This window comes from Peromyscus californicus, unplaced genomic scaffold, assembly GCF_007827085.1.
Source record: "Peromyscus californicus insignis strain IS unplaced genomic scaffold, ASM782708v3 Scaffold_13__1_contigs__length_99412109, whole genome shotgun sequence".
Classification (NCBI taxonomy): Eukaryota; Metazoa; Chordata; class Mammalia; order Rodentia; family Cricetidae; genus Peromyscus; species Peromyscus californicus.
In genome coordinates, this window is record NW_026294424.1 from 55341416 (window position 1) to 55358858 (window position 17443).

A 17443-nucleotide genomic window follows, 5' to 3' on the forward strand; every position below is an offset into this window, starting at 1 on the left:
TACAAAATAGTTATGAAAATAAAAAGCAAATTTGTTTGCAGAGAATTGTTGGCATTACTCTCAAGTATACAAGTGCTACCACTAATGAAGAAATGTTAAAGAATAATGAGCTCAAGTTACTCATATGCTGAATGATGAATGAAATTTATTCTTCCAAGGTCCCAAACGTCCCAAGCTGTGCAGATGCATACAAATCAATGCAAAACCTGTACTTGCAATCACAATTCCTATGCATGCCTTGTACGTATATTTCCTATCCCACAGACTGAGAAATAAATATTTGAAAACAGATTCTTTCATGGCAACTAAACTTCCATATTTATCCATTTTCCTCCAAGTCTGTAAGTGTCAATGGTCTTGAAACAGTGAGCCGTTGGAATGGTTACATTTGTGAAAAAGTTTGACTCAAAACACTAAAACCATTTATTTCTAAATGGAACAGTAGTTATTTAGATGATTTCAAAATATGACATATTATCACAAATGCTGCTTTGATCCATGATCCATCAAACATTGGTAAGACATATATTAATCTTGGCCCCCAAAATAATACTTCATTATTATCAGTTTGAAGTATAGGAAAGTTAAAGGGCTGTTTAAGGAAAAGAAATGTGACTTTCTCTTCCTGAGACAAACAATGTTGTCATGGATTAAACATGTCTAGGACTATTCCTTAGCAACACAAACACTCTGATATATATGATATAAATATACATATATATTATATATAATATATATACTACAATACACACACACACACACACACACACACACACACACACACACACACACACACATACACACACAGACACGAATTCCAAAACACTTTATTATAAAGGACCTCTAATCAGAATCTTGGAAAACAGATTCCTTGATAAAGAAATCCAGGTCTACCAAAAAAAAAAGAAAGATAGAAAAGAAAATATGAAATATTATCTTGGTAACTCTAATAAAATAAAGTATCTTATTATTCATCAACTAGGAAAGGAATACAGTCATCATTTACATTCGTATTAAGTAGAATAACAAAAGAGTTTAAGGAAACATACTTTTCAGACTGCAGTAGGCTTACAATCCACCCAGTAAGACCCCTCAGGAATCCTATCTAATTAGCAGATATATCTCTGCTTCTGTTTTTATGTACAACTCACATACATATGCAGTTGCACATCAATGTGTCCTAAATGTCTCAGTTGAGTAAACTAAGGGAAAGTAAGAAGATCACTAATTTCTCCCTGAAGTATGTGTTTGTTTGGGTTTGGAAAATATGAAGATTTTTACTTCCATTTACATATATATATATGAGGTATTCATTAGGAATAAAGCCATTTTTGTACTCTCTTATTACTTTTCATTTAACAATTATACTTGTGTATGCATATCCTGCCATTGATCAAAAAGTGTCAAGATAGGTTAAAAACCTAGATGATCCAAAATCTTCTTGTACTATAAGAATTAAAAATCTTTGGTAATACTTCTCCATAATGAATTCAAAATAGAGTACAATTAAATTAATTGGAGAATATTATTTTTATATATGTTGTAAAAACACTAATGAGTTTTCTCTTCATTTCCTTTGGTACATATACATTAGATACAAAATCTATTTGAATGTTTTACAAAATTAAGTATACTGTACAAATTATATTAACAAGTAGATAATACTTAAAATATATTGGGTGAAAATTGAGGTTAGTTGAATGAAAATTTCTTCTCTTTTTCTTTCTGACAAGGGAAGTAGACTTCATTGCCAATTTAGTTTTGATATTAATTATTGAGCATTAATCTATGCACACACACACATACATACTCATGTGCACTGATACGTAACATGATTTGTGGAAATCTAAAATATTATTTTTTGAGGTTTTATCAAACAACTTTGGTATTATTTGTCCCTCCTCATTCCTTCTCTGTCTTTATTGACCTACCTCACCCATCTCCACTTTTGGAGCTCCCCTTTCCACTTTTCCATTTTCATCTTCAGGGTTATTGCTACTTCTCACATAAGCCACAGACTAACAAAAAGCTCTCTATCACTGAAGAGAACTCTCCTTAAAAATAGCTGATTAGGTCAGTCCTAGTAACTTCCCAAAATAATACACTATGGCTTCTTGCCCTTGGTTGCATCCCAGAAAGTGAAAGTAAATCCCTATTCCTGAAGACACCCAACATTTAGAACACAGGACTTGTATTATTTGGGCTTCATGTAGCCTGCAAACAACCTTCCTGTGATGTACTTTCCATGTAAGCAGAAAATGTGACATAGGTAGCCAAGGAGAGAAGGCAATTAATAATCCTACCCAGCTGTGATATGTATGAATGACAACAATGATTAGAAAGACAAGGTATTTATAAAGGTTCAAGACCATGCACTTGTTAGTGAAAATCATATATTGTCTAATTGTATTTAAGATCAATCAAAGGAGGGAAATCATGCCTGGTACTGTAAACCTAGCCAGCTTCCCTGGGTTAGAGAGGTCATGAATCTTAGAATATAATCAACTACAGCAACTTTGCTAGACCAGAATAATTCCTAACTACATTCTACATCTTATACATACAGATAAATCTAGTCATCATTCCTTATCAGTGAAGCTACATTTTTTATAGTATATGGAGACCATCACAGAAAAACACAGCTTTGCACAGTGTAGACATAAATAAATTGAGGAGCACTGAGTCTTAGTATGTACATCTACATTACAACTTCTGAACATATGCCTCAAGAAACATGTTGGGAGATGAGGGGAAAAATTAAAGATTGTTAGAACCACAGTGCAGGGAAGTATGCTGTTAAACAATTTCTAATAAAATGGCTGCATAAACAAGATCTGAACAATGGCTTATCAATAGACATGCTAATGTCAAAAAGAAAATCTCACAGGATCACACTTCTGGATGAGGAACTTATAAATATATATATATATATATATATTTCTCAATATTATATATAGTTCATTTTATTCTAATCCATATATATGGTGTAGATTAGAATATAATCAACTACAGCAGCAACTTTACTAGGCTAGTTTAACTTCTAACTATATTCTAAATCTTATCCTTATACAGATATATCTAACTATCATCCCTCATCAGAGAAGACATTATCAAGGAAGAGGTATCAATTTGAGGGTATGGGACATGAAGCAGCTTAAAGAAGGGAATTAGAGGGACTGGATGAAAAAAGTAAAGAGGTAAAGTCATCGAATTGTATTTTAATTAAAATCTATAAAACAAAATAAAATGAATCACTGAGCATTAAATTTTCTTCTTTTGGTTTTACAATATACCCCAATAAGAAGTAGGAGTAAGTGCATTAAACAGCAATAAGGGATGTAGAATAATCTTTGGAGCCACATCTAGTCAATGAGTTTGCTTCATCCAGTTCATACTGTAAGTGCCTCTTTTGTTTCTGCTCTTTAGAATAAAATATTAGAAAATAGGAACTCATGGTTTGTATGATATTTCATTTTAAAAAGTGGAAACAGAAGCAGTACATACACAGAGGGGGACTGGCACTGGGAGAGGGGACCTGGGGGAGAGCAAGGAGGAGCGGAACAGGGAAACTGGCTCAGATGTGTTGTATGCGAGAAGAATCTGTTTTCAATTAAAAAAATAGAAGAGAAATCACTGATGAACTATTGTATTGATTACTTCACAATGTTTTTAGTCTTGAGTACATAATCCTTAAATGATTTTTAGTCACATCCTTCATTAATTCTTATGTACATCACTTACTAAAAGTGTAAAAAGAGATTATTCCGTGTAATTTTTGCTATGTAGGAAACAGTAGCTTTACACTAAATGCATATATTAACTACTCTTTAAGAAACATGATATATTCACTGTGTTTTATTAACTAATTGAAATATTTACTCAATTCTGTTGATATTTCATTTATATGCTCAATCTATTTATTTGGATTTTGACCTTAATATAAATTAAATTATAACTAAATTATTATAGAATATGTTTAACACATTATATATATACATATATATATATATAATGGTATAATATAAATTAACATAATAACTTCAGAAGAAGAATATAGGCTTGGTGTTTAATGAATGAGAAGTTAAGTCAAGGAATTGATAGTTTGTTTCCATTTATTTCAAGCCAAGGTAAAATTTAATATTTTATAGGGAGACTGAAAATTCTTGATCATTATTGCAATGTGTAAATACCCTCCTTTTGAAATAAAATTAAATTTACTATGCAAACCCATAGCTTACAGTAGTTTAATTTTTCTTGCTTCTCATCTTTTTGCTTCAAGGCAAACTTTTAGATACCTGTAGATGGGAACTAAGACATTTGATAAAGATCTGTGTCTTGCTTACTGTCTTAAACAAGAGGGATAAATTGGTTCTACAGGCCAAAAATTGACTCCCAATTTTTTAATACTATTACTACATTTGAACAGCTGTTTTGCTCAAATTCATCACACATATTCAGGGCAACATGGATTGTACTTTAGAGGGTAGCTGTAACACCTATTCTGTAGGAACTGTCAGTTCCTGCTTCACTGTTCTGTTACTCACAGCTACCCTATTCTGTTTACTTATTTATTTATTTCATTTATAATAGAGTCATTGGATTCAAAGGAAAGTTAAAGAATGTACACATAGGCAGCTATGAACACATCACAATCAATATACTCAACAAATGATGTAGCAATGTCATACCTCAAAATATTTTCAAAATACAATATAGAATATGTACTAGTTTTCTTTCTGTTGCTATGATAAAATATTGAGGGGACTAGTTTGGTGGACTGTCTTAGTGTTCTATTACTGTAAAGAGACACTGCGTTTATGACAACTTTTGTAGAAGAATGTATTCAACTGGGGCTTGCTTGCAGTTTCAGAGGTTTAGTCCATTATCATCATGGTGCGAAGCATAGCAGCATGTAGCAGACATGGTGCTGGAGAAGGAGCTGAGAGTTCTGTATCTGTCTACGTAGGCAATAGGAAATGAGAACCACTGGAGCTGGCATGGCCCACATGACCTCCACAGAATAAGAAACCCTATATCACTCACCTCAGCAAGGACACAGAGCAAGAGAGAGGCCCTCTGTTGCTGAGGAGTCTCTGTCTCAACCCAGTACCTAACACAGAGCATCTCTCACAGTATCTATCCCAGAACCCCCAGAAGAAGAGGAGAGGCTTATGGAACCCTGCTCTCTGGAATATCATCAATAAAGTTCATGACACCCACAAAAATTAAAAGATAAAAAGAAAAAAAATGACCTACAAGCCATCTCCAGTGACACACTTCTTCTAATAAGACCATGCATCCCACTCCTTTGAAATAGTGTGACTCCCTGGTGAGCAAGCTTACAAATCCAGGAGCCATTCTCATTCAAACCACTAGAGCAACAGATGGGTTTGTGAGCCTGACTTTACCATACCACAGTCATTAATGAGGGGAGTCAGAGCAGGAAGTGAAGTAGGAACCTTGAGGCAATAATCAATAGAAACTAATGGAGTCTTAGAGCCAGAAGAAGTGGGAGCATGACTCCATCCTTAAGCCAGAAGCAATCTCCAATTGATAACCACTTGCAACGGAAATTTAGTTTTCTCCAAGGGAATTTCCCTGGAGAAACAAACTACTCTTAAGCGTAGGTTGTACACTCAGCAGTACCAGCAGTAGGTGATAAACAGAAAATGAACTCAACATCATCAGTGGAGATTCTTTTTCTTACAATGTTGTATTAGGGCTCTTTCTTTCTTTCTTTCTCTCTTTCTCTCTCTCTCTCTTTCTTTTTTCTTTCTTTTATAGTTTAATCTTTCATTTTTATTTGTCTCTCTTTTTTTCCTAAAGATATGTTATGGTGATATTTTATTTGTACTGAAATGTGATATTATTTGTATGTTAATAAATAAAGTTGCCTGGGGGTCAGAGCTATTAGCAAGCCATAGCAAAAGCTGGGCATTGGTGGTGCACTCCTTTAATCCCAGCACTTGGTAGGCAGAGCTAGGTAGATCTCTGTGAGTTCAAGGATATAGTCAGCATGGAGACACACGCCTTTAATCTCAATACCAACCATAGAAGACCTGGAGGTCTGTACAGACAGGCAGTGACAAGGCAGTTATGTGGTTGGGTTTACAACCAATGAGAAGGCAGGACAGAAACTCTATAAAAAAAAAGACAGACACAGGAAGTAGGTCTCTTTCAGAGAGGTAGGACCACCACGAGAGGAAGGGTAAGGTTTTTAGCTCTTAGCTCTGACCTCTTGGCTTTCTTCTTTGCATTGGTTCTGTGTTTCTTATTGAATAAGATGGTTACTTCTACAATATGTATATATAATGGCTACTGGTTTGGTGGTTTTGTGTTTTTATGGGCTTCCTTAGTATACAAACAATGGGCTCTATGGGTCTACATCATTTTCTGTAGTTTTCTTGAGCTCTTATCCTTATTTGCTTGTTTTTTCCTAGTCTGATGTGTTTGTTTTTATTTCATTATTTTATTTTATTGTTATTCCTGAGAAACCTTTTTAACTCCCAATGAGAGAGAGAGAAAGGGTGTACCTGGATGGGAGAGAGATAGCAAGTAACTGGGGTGAATACAGAGTAGAACAATTATGATAAGAATATATTATATGAGCAAATAATGTATTTTCAAAAAAAAAGAATTAAGCAGAAGCCATGAAGGAATGGTGCTTTATGGTTTACTTCCCATGAGTCTCTTTACCTCTTTTAAAGAGTCAGGCCTACCTGAAGTGACACAGCCCATAATGGACCATCTCATATCAATTAGCAATCAGAAAAATATTCCATAGACATACCAAATGTCCAGTCTGATGGAGAGAGTTCCTCAGTGGAGAATCACTCTTTTCAAGCATATCTTGCTTGAGTCAAACTGACAAAAAAAAAAAAAAAAAAAAAAAAAAAAAAAAAAAAAAAAAAAAAAAAAAAAACTAAAAAGTACATTAAACTTTTGCTTTGGTGAAAAATATATACGTCAGCTTATTCAGTGTTTGGCATCTGCTATTTCAGAGAGAATTGTTGTGTGTATGCATGCTTGGATTCCATAAACACTGACAAAATTAGTTTTCTAGCAAAATGCCTGATGAGTTGAAAACTTGTTATAAAATATGAGCCTATAAAGGGAGGTCAAATCAATATCCATATCCAATTTATTTGATTTGCTTTTGCCTAGATTGTAAGGCACTGTAACCTGCTTTACTCATTCATACAGAAAATAAGTAGAGTCAATGAACTGGAGCTTACTTTTGCAGGTAAGATTAGCTTGTCTCTTGAACCAACTATATGTGTGTGTGTGTGTGTGTGTGTGTGTGTGTGTGTGTGTGTGTGTGTGTGTGTGTGACATATATGTGTGTATGGTATGTGTCTCTTACTAACATAAGGCACTATAATAAGGGAGGACATACAAACTGAATTTAATGTTGCCATTTTGAACTACCAACAATGTCATCTTTACTAAAAATTTATTGTTTAGTGCCCTTTCTCCTCTTTAACAGTAGTTTTGCAAGGGCTGTCTAAAAATATCAGTGTAGTGAGTAGCTGTTCCAGATTTGACCTGGAAGTACTACTCCCATTGAGGTTTTGGTAACTGTCACCACGCGAGACAGGAGCCCTTAAGACCTGAGCTCTGGATTGGCCGGCTGGCTCTCTTGGTTCTTGGATCCTGGACGCTGGAGGTAGAGGGAGCAGAGATCTCCAGAGAAAATTGCTGGACTGTGCTACACCCTTCCCAGACCCTGTAACCTATCCCTTTACTTGTAAGTTACCCCACAAAATAAACCTCTCTTTTAACTACGTGGAGTTGCCTTAATACTACAACCAATATATCAGTGTCTGTGTCTGTGAAACTTTGAAAATCCTATTAAATTTAAGGAAACAATCAGATTAATATGCTAAATTCATTTATTGTTTTAAATAAAAGCAGTATTTAATGAATATTAGAGAGTCCTCAGGAATAACATGACAAAAAATACATCTAAAATTTTCACTCCCCAAGGAAGAATACAGGCTGATTAACTGTGTTACCCTTTTTATTTTAAGAAGACTAATTTGGATTTACCTGTGTAACACACATGTAACATAAATAGATATGTAAATAAATTTTAGAAACCTAGCCTACAACGTAATTGAATAGATTTGAAAGGCTAATGGACAGAATATTTGAGGTGTCTACTTCTTAATTAGCTTTATATACATTCACCTGATTTAAATGAGCATGCATACACTCCTTCTCTCATAGAGACCGGAAACTCCTAAGGAATTAGATGATAATAACTGAGATATTTGTCACTTAAATAAAACCAATAGTTGGGAAGTTGAGTCGTTGTTTATAACGTATATTAAAATTTATTATTCAAATTAATATCAAGAAAATAGTATGATATAAATACTGAGTACTTGTAAATGGATTACTAATAATTTGCATTTTATAAATTAAAACTCCATTTTGAGTTTGTATATTTTTAAATTTCCTTGAAATTTCTTTTGCATTTTATTGACAACCTAAAATCAGAGCATGAAAGGCTTTAATTTCTTCAATTCCATTTAGTTTTTATTAAGTAGCTACTAAGCCTATTTAGCTACTGTACTGATTTTAATTAAATGTTCTTCAAAAGGCAAGCACAACATGACTCTGGAGCTAGGTGGGTTTAGTGCATGGGGCAGTGCAATTTTTTGTATGGATTTCTCCTTTCTAATGATAACTGGATATTTGAAAATACTTTCTTCTGAGTCAATTTAGAAATGCAGTTAGAAAGTGAACAAACACATGAAAAGGAACATTTCATCAGTATGCAGAATAAAAACACTTTTGGAATGTTATTGATTGTCTAGTATTAAGTATAATTTCCTTCTTTTGTCTTCATAAGTTTCAGAATTACCGGATGAAAGTTTTCTGCTTTAATCATTTAAAAATCTTTAATTTATACTCTAATATCAAATTTTTAAACACTTCTCTTTTGATTTTTTTAATTAAATCTCCTCTTTACAGGTAACAAGTGATTTACAGTATTTGTATGTTATAGACTCAAAATTAGAAACTAAGTATAATGTAATAGAGTCAAAATTCACCATATTGAAAAAAAGATTTATTTATTGATTATAATTTTTTATATGTGATGTAGATGTTATAAAAAGAGTAAATCAGAAATTATAAATTATAAAATAAATAAAAGAGTTTTGCTACTTTGAATCTCCAGTGCTTATTATTAAGTGGGAATCAGTTTTTCTTGCAAGGCAAGCAGTTTAGTAACACCAGTTTCTTCCCAGCCCCCACCCTATGCTGGATAATTTAAAAGAGATGTTGATTTGTGAATGAGTATAAAATGAATCAGGCTATGCTTTCAAACAGGTATCATTTCTATTTTAAAGGATACAGAAGGATTTTTTTCTCTTTTTGTTTGAGAGAAACCTTCACACCATATTGACAGGTTCTCTCAAACTCACAGCAATCCTCTTGCCTTATTCTCCTTAGTGCTGACTTACAAAGATGCATTGGACCATCTGACGCAACCTAAAATGTTTTTTTTTTTTGTTTCTGTTTTGTTGTTAATGGTGTTGTTGTTGTTGTTTAAAGGAAGCTGTCCATTAAGACAGATATCACTTGCCCTTATTTGAAGTAATAAATAATAAAATAAGAAATGAAATGAAATAAAATATAAAATTCTAGGCTTTTTTAGCAGTGGGAGGTTTTTTTAAAAGAATAATCACCCTAGGAACATAGATAAGAATATTTGTAAATGGTGTATCATTATAGTCTCTCATTCAGAAAGTAACATGAGAGAGGGGCTTTCTGATTATTTTCCTTTGATTCATGTTATTGAACCTAGATAATAACATTATAATATCACTGTTTATTTTTTTTTAATTTTTATTTTCTTATTGAAAAACATCCCCTAATTTTTCCCTCTTGAATTAGACTCATGTAATTTATTTATATATTACAAGAGTTGACAGTTGAGAGACTTTGAACTTTTAGAGACTGGATATTTTGAACTTTTAAAGTAGCTGAATGTTTGAAACGCTCTGGGACTTTAAAAGTTATTCTGTTCTGTATATGATATTTTCATGAGCGCTTCCGGAACAACAAGAAGTGATAGGCTATGATTTAACGGTGATGTGTTAATTTGTTAAGCTGACAAGAGGTCAATTGTGCTGGTTACTTTTTTGCCAATTTAACTTGAACTTGGGTCATCTTTTTAAGAGGTAACATCAGCCGGGCGTTGGTGGCGCACGCCTTTAATCCCAGCACTCGGGAGGCAGAGGCAGGCGGATCTCTGTGAGTTCGAGGCCAGCCTGGTCTACAGCGCGAGATCCAGGAAAGGCGCAAAGCTACACAGAGAAACACTGTCTCGAAAAACCAAAAAAAAAAAAAAAAAAAAAGAGGTAACATCAACTGAGAACATACATACATCAGCATACCCTGTGGCCAAGTCCATCGGCTTGCTGTAGGAGATCTCAGCCCCTTGGTTGTAAAAGAAATCAGGCTGAGTGAGCCAGTATAGAGAGCAAAACAGTAAACATTCCTCAATGGCCTCAGTTTCAGTTTGAGCCTCCAGATCTCTGACTAGTTTCTATCCTGACTTCTGTTCACAATAGACTATCCACTGTATGATGAAATAAATCACCTATTTCCCTAGATATTGTTGTCATTGTTTAATCACAGCAATAGAGAGCAAATGAGGACACTATAGCAGTGTATCCTAAATATTCCAAACATATATGTTAAGTGCTTAAAATATATAGAATGGAGAAAAAAATAATCGATGAATCAAATCCTGAATTTAAGGGTTTTGGAATTTTTGTTGCAACATTTGCAGTTTAAATTGGTTCTCATTCATGGAATATTTATTATACTACAATTCCATGCTTGTTATAACCATCATATATTAAGAATTCAGAAAAAACATGGCCAGAATGAGGAAATTTTTTTTTCTTTTCAGTAGTAAAACAAGATAAATATCTGGTAATGAAACTAGTAGAAAAGGTCTACTAAAACTTGGAAATGCTTTTCATGAAGAAAATACAAATTTAAATAGATAAAAAACAGCCTGAAATATAGTCACTGAAACAAGAGTTTCACTTGTTAATCTATACATTAAGTAAACAAAATATGAAGCAATGGTAGGAGATTGGGTAATTTAGGAGCAGGACCTAAAGTTCTTATTAAGGACTAAAGAGATGAAAAATATTAAGATTGAACTGTGTGCCAATTGAGATGATTCAGAGGATAAAGACACCCATTGCTGCCTACCCAGGATAGATTCCCAGGACCCACCTGGTGGAAAGAGAGAATCAGCTCCCTCTAGTTGCCCTCTGACTTCCACACACGGGTTTAGACACACACAGAGAGATCACAAAACAAGTAGAGTAATTAAGTTAAATATTCAAAAGAAAAAGAGTGTTTTTCCAGGTCTGTGTTAACTTTCCTGTGCTGTTGTGTTTGGCTGACAGAGATCAAGACACTCTGGACATAAATCAGAATATGACATTATTACAAAAATCAGACAACCAGAAACACATCACATATATTTATGATATTTATATACATAATACATATATATATGTACATATATATATAATAAACTGAGAAAATAATGGGTTAGAATAAATTGCAGTGGGTAGAAAAATTAATTCTAAGGTATTTTCAGGAATTAGATTGACTTTAACAATAATAGAAATCTAGTTTCAGGACTGAACTATGTAGAACATCTTCTGTATAATACAACAGAAAAGTTTATGTTGTGATTTCTAAACAAATGTAGTCAAGAGGCGAATAGAATGGTTTGGGTTCCGGGAAGAACACATGATATAAAAAGGAATACTTACTAGAAATATAATGACACAATGTGAAAGGCAACATGTGAGTGCATACTTGAACAAGATAATTTTTCACATGCCCTGGCTGCAATGCATGTAGACATACAGCTTAGTTTGTAAGATCTATCACATCCTATAACCTTGATTAAAAAAGCTTCTTTGTGTAGTTTACATAAAACTCCAGTGAGAAAATCACAGGAGTTGATCATTAATGGGCATATGTCACTGATAACTCTCACAATTTGATTCATAAAAGCCCAATCTGTGACCATAATCTGCAAATGACAAAATTATAGATTTTCATATTAAATATTTGCTAGATAAACAAGTAGGTACATGAATGAATACATTACGTCAGCCGTTTACCTTTTGTTTTAATGATGTGTGAGTGTGTCTAGGCTGAAGCATTATCAGAATCCTCTTTCCTATATGCTTGCAGTTAAGGTGAGCCATTGGAGAGCCTTATAAATGCAGAAAGAAAGAAGCAGAGATTTCAAGGTTGACAGGGGTGCTCCTTATCTGCCAATAGACTTGCACTGAGTGTATCTGCAAAGGATTGCTCCTTCCCTGGGTTTTCTTACTTCTTTTTGATTCACAAGTCAGGTGAGTTTAATCAACTTGAGAAGAGGACTCAGATCCTGTACGATAACATTTCCCAAGGTCAGAGGCCCTGAGAACAGGTGCAAATTCCAGCCTGTCCTGTGAAGAACTCAGGTTGTACTCACAGAACTCCAGCCTGCTTCTGTTTCCTGGGTTGTTGAAGCCACAGTTGCAACAGCCAGTTCTCTGTTGCCAATCTTGTAATACACAAGTGGATGTGTTCAGCAGATATGTGTCCTTATGAACTCATCTGTGTGTGCATACTTCCACATGTTCGCGTGCACGCATGCACACACACACACACACACACACACACACATATTCATATTCACATATATAAACATATTATTCTTGTACAGTGAAGAAATCAAACCAGAAGATGATTCAAGTACATGAGAATTCTTGAACAATGGTAGTAGGAATTAAACCTAGTGATGTCGTTAATATAGGGCAAATTAACATCATATGCCTCTCTAAGATGGAACTTTTACATTAATGTATAAGAAGATAGAATTTCTCATGACAGCTCTTTTTTTTTTTTACTTGTCACCCATGTTCCCCCCACACCTGGTACTTTCCTTTTTTTTTTTCCTTTGTCTTTTTTTTTTAATTTTTATTTTTACTTTGCAATACAATTCAGTTCTACATATCAACCACGGATTCCCTTGTTCTCCCCCCTCTGGCTCCCCTCACCTTCCCCCCAGCCCACCCCCCCATTCCCACCTCCTCCAGGGCAAAGCCTCACCCGAGGACTGAGATCAACCTGGTAGACTCAGTCCAGGCAGGTCCAGTCCCCTCCTCCCAGGCCGAGCCAAGCGATCCTGCATAGGCCCCAGGTTTCAAACAGCCAACTCATGCAATGAGCACAGGACCCAGTCCCACTGCCTGGATCCCTCCAAACAGATCAAGCCAATCAACTGTCTCACCCATTCAGAGGGCCTGATCCAGTTGGTGACCCCTCAGCCATTGGTTCATAGTTCATGTGTTTCCATTCATTTGGCTATTTGTCCCTGTGCTTTATCCAACCTTGGTCTCAACAATCCTCGCTCATATAAACCCTCCTCATTCTCTTTTCTTTTATTCTTCTTTACTCTCTTTCCCCGGATCTAAGTCATCTCCAGCTTCATAGAGATCTTCCTGTTTATTTAACTAGAACACACACTGTGGCTCAGATTCTTTGTGTTTAATACCCCTTCCTTTGCTATACAGATGTGCATCCTCATGCTTACCTCTCCCTTTTCCTCCAAGTGACAGCCCAGATGCCATCCCCTGGGAAGCACCCCCTGAGCAATTAACTAGAATAGCAACTAAGATACCATTCACTTCTGTTCATAAGGTTTACCTCCATTTTATTACTAAATTAATAAATAGTATTAGAAATCCAGGGTGATTCTAAACCCATCAAGTTGAAAATTAAGATTTATCATCACATAGTTTATTGGTTGTTGAATATAAAACATGTATGGCAGGGTCTGGTACATTGTGATTATTTTTGTTTGTGTGCGGATGACTAGCTGCATAAAAAGTAAATATAAATTGAAGATATTTTCTGTGAAAGCTGTAGTATGGCCCATTGAGTCACACTGTTTACTCTTTAGTCCATTCACCTGTACTCGCAAGGATTTTTTTGTTGTTGTTCGTTTGTTTTTTGTTTTTGTTTTTCTTTTACATTTGGTTTTGATTTGGGAGGAGGTTGCAAGGGCAGAAGGCAGATGAGAGTAGACAGGGAGATAAGTGGGGTGAAATGTATGATGTAAAATCCACAAAGAACCAATAAATGTAAAAAAAAAGTGAAAAGAAAGAAAGAAAAGAAGTTGAATAAAAATAAGTTAAATAAAAAGAGTTTTCAAGTTTCTTACAGCAACAAGAGTTTTCAAGTTTCCAAAAATGATTGTAACTTCTTGTTGATATCATTAACTTTAGATGGCTTGAATGTATAGGTCCAGCAGGACAGAGAGGAAAATTAAAACTATATGTGGCTAACATACTATGAGCCTGTGGGGTCGAGACCTGTTGCAACAATGGAATACTCAGATTAACATCCCTCCAACCTCAGAAACAAATCATAAACTAGCACATGTTTCTGAGAGAAATATTCGAAGATATTATTCTAATGAGTGGTCACCAGCCATCCATATTACACAAGAACAGGGCACAACAACTGATGATCTCCCAAAGACACCAACAGCACTACCTTTAAAATGGTCAACAGACAAGCCTGTATGGGTTCATCAATGGCCTTTAACAACAGAGAAACTCCAGGCTTTAGAAGAGCTGGTAGAAGAACAGTCAAATGCTCAGAATATTGAAGAATTAACCAGCCCTTGGAATTCTCCTGTATTTGTTATTAAAAAGAAATCTGGTAAATGGAGAATGGTAACAGACCTTAGAGCAATTAACAAAGTAATTCAGCCAATGGGGTCTCTACAATCTGGAATTCCTTTGGCTACTCTGTTACCAAAAGGATAGCCTCTTGTAGTTATTGATTTAAAATACAGTTCATCTACAAACTTTGTTCAATTGTGCTGCTGTTACACTGAACAACTGTAGAAATACAGAGAACAATGGTACTAATTACTAATGGGAAGCACCAGATTTGATAGTTATTTATCCAAACCTTATCCATATCACGTAACCAAAGCCCAGCTCAATTAATGGCAAAGTAAAACATATATATATATATATATATATATATATATATATATATATATATATATATATGTATGTATGTCTATATCCCTTAGTGCTATGGTTTTGCTTTAATAACTTGCATTTAAAATGCTATGCTTTTTAAAATGTACCTACAAAGATATAGTCATGCAAAATTTAACAGTAATCAAAATAAAGGGACAATACCAGATTAAGTATTAATAAAGTATCACATACCTGTTCTGTCTCTTTGATATAATTTGAGTTCAGTGCATGCTAACAACTATTTTGTTCAGTGAATAAAAAATTATGTGTGTAAGGGTCTTAACATTATACATTTTTTCTCTTGATTTTCTGTTTCTTTTGGCTAATCTTATTATTCCTTTTACACTTGACTTTCTCATGTATGGTTATTAAAAAAAATAGGGACACACAAGTTTCTAGCTTAGCGTGGATGCCACTGATACTAGCACTGGAGGGAATTAAGAGATGGTCGACTACACTGGGACAATATCTACTCCATGCCCTGCACGGGCAGAACATTGACTTTGACTATGTAGATAATAATTATTTGGTGATTAGTTAAATATGAGTCAAACAAATTTTCTGGTAAACTCAGAAAGTTTATCTATACTTTCCTTCCACTTCCATTTTTGTGAAAACACACAGATACTGATGTAACAAGAGACAATGAAAAATTAGTAGCTGTGGAGGAGTCCCAAGAGGTAAAATACAATGAACACAGGCACAGCGGAACTCTCAAGGGGAACTTTGGACTCAATTTTCTCAGAGTGGCAGAGGAAAAGAACAGAGGTCTGTCAAGGACTGGAGAAGATCATCACAGCCAGTCCCAGGAGAAAGGCTGCGAGAATGGGCATTGCTTTTGTAGTTTTTAAAGCAAGCCTCCCCCCAATCTAAGACTGCAGTCAGTGCCCATTAAACTGCACAATGACCTGCTTCAAAGACAGAAATTCAGGAATGGCAAATGGCAGCGTGAAGTCCAGATGCATAGTGTCTGCACGGACCTGATTGAACAAAGAATTACTTTAGGTTGGGGACTGCTACTAAGCTGCTGAGACTAAAGGAATCTGAAAGGACAGTGGATTTGAAGAATGGAGAATATTTACACGCTGCCCAACTATGTACTGGAATTCATTTGGAGACTGCTCAAAATATTTTACACATTACTGATCCTTACAGACTTCGTACTCCTTAAACTTGCCAGAGAACTTTTTACCTCTATACTTATGAAAAAAATACTTTGTTAAAAAAGTATTATTGAAATTCCAGAAATTACTAAGCTTAATATAAATTATATAAAACTGTTTACTATTTCCCCTTTCCAGGGCAATCCATGCGTCCCTCTTTGGGTCTTCCCTATTAGCCAACCTCTCTGGAGTTGTGGGTTGTTGTCTGGTTATCCTTTGCTTTACATCTAGTATCCACTTATGAGTGAGAACATACCATGTTTGTCCTTCTAAGTCTGGGTTATCTCACTCAGGATGATATTTTCTAGTTCCATCCATTTGCCTGCAAACCTCATGATGTCATTGTTTTTCTCTGCTGAATAGTACTCCATTGTGTATATGTATCACGTTTTCTTTATCCATTCTTCAGTTGAGGGGCATAGGTTGTTTTCAGGTTCTGGGTATTATGAATAATGCTGCTATGAACATAGTTGAGCATGTGTCTCTGTAGTACGATTGAGCAGTCCTTGGGTATATGCCCAAGAGTGGCATAGCTGGGTCTTGAGGAAGATTGATTCCCAATTTTCTGAGAAACCACCACACTGATTTCCAAAGTGGCTGTACAAGTTTGCACACCCACCAACAGTGGAGGAGTGTTCCCTTTGCTGCACATTATCTCCAACATAACCTGTCTGTAGTGCTCGTGATCTTAGCCATTCTGACAGGTGTGAGATGGTGTCTCAGAGTTATTTTGATTTGCATCTCCCTGATGACTAAGGATGCTGAGCAATTCCTTAAATATCTTTTGGCAATTTTTCAGTTGGACTGTTCAGTATTTTGATGTCTAGTTTCCTAGAGTTTATATATATATATATTGAAGATCAGGCCCCTGTCAGATGTGAGGTTCATGAAAATCTTTTACAATTCTGTAGGTTGTTGTTTTTTTTGTTTGTTTGTTTGTTTTTTACTGTGTCCTTTGCCTTACAGAAGCTTCTCAGTTTCAGGAGGTCCCATCTATTAATTGTTGCTCTCAGTGTCTGTGCTACAGGTGTTATATTTAGGAAATGGTCTCCTGTGCCAATGTGTTTAAGACTATTTCCTACTTTTTCTTCTATCAGGTTCAGTGTAACTAGTTTTATACTGAGGTCTTTGATCCACTTGAACTTGAGTTTTATGCATGGCAATAGATATGGATCTATG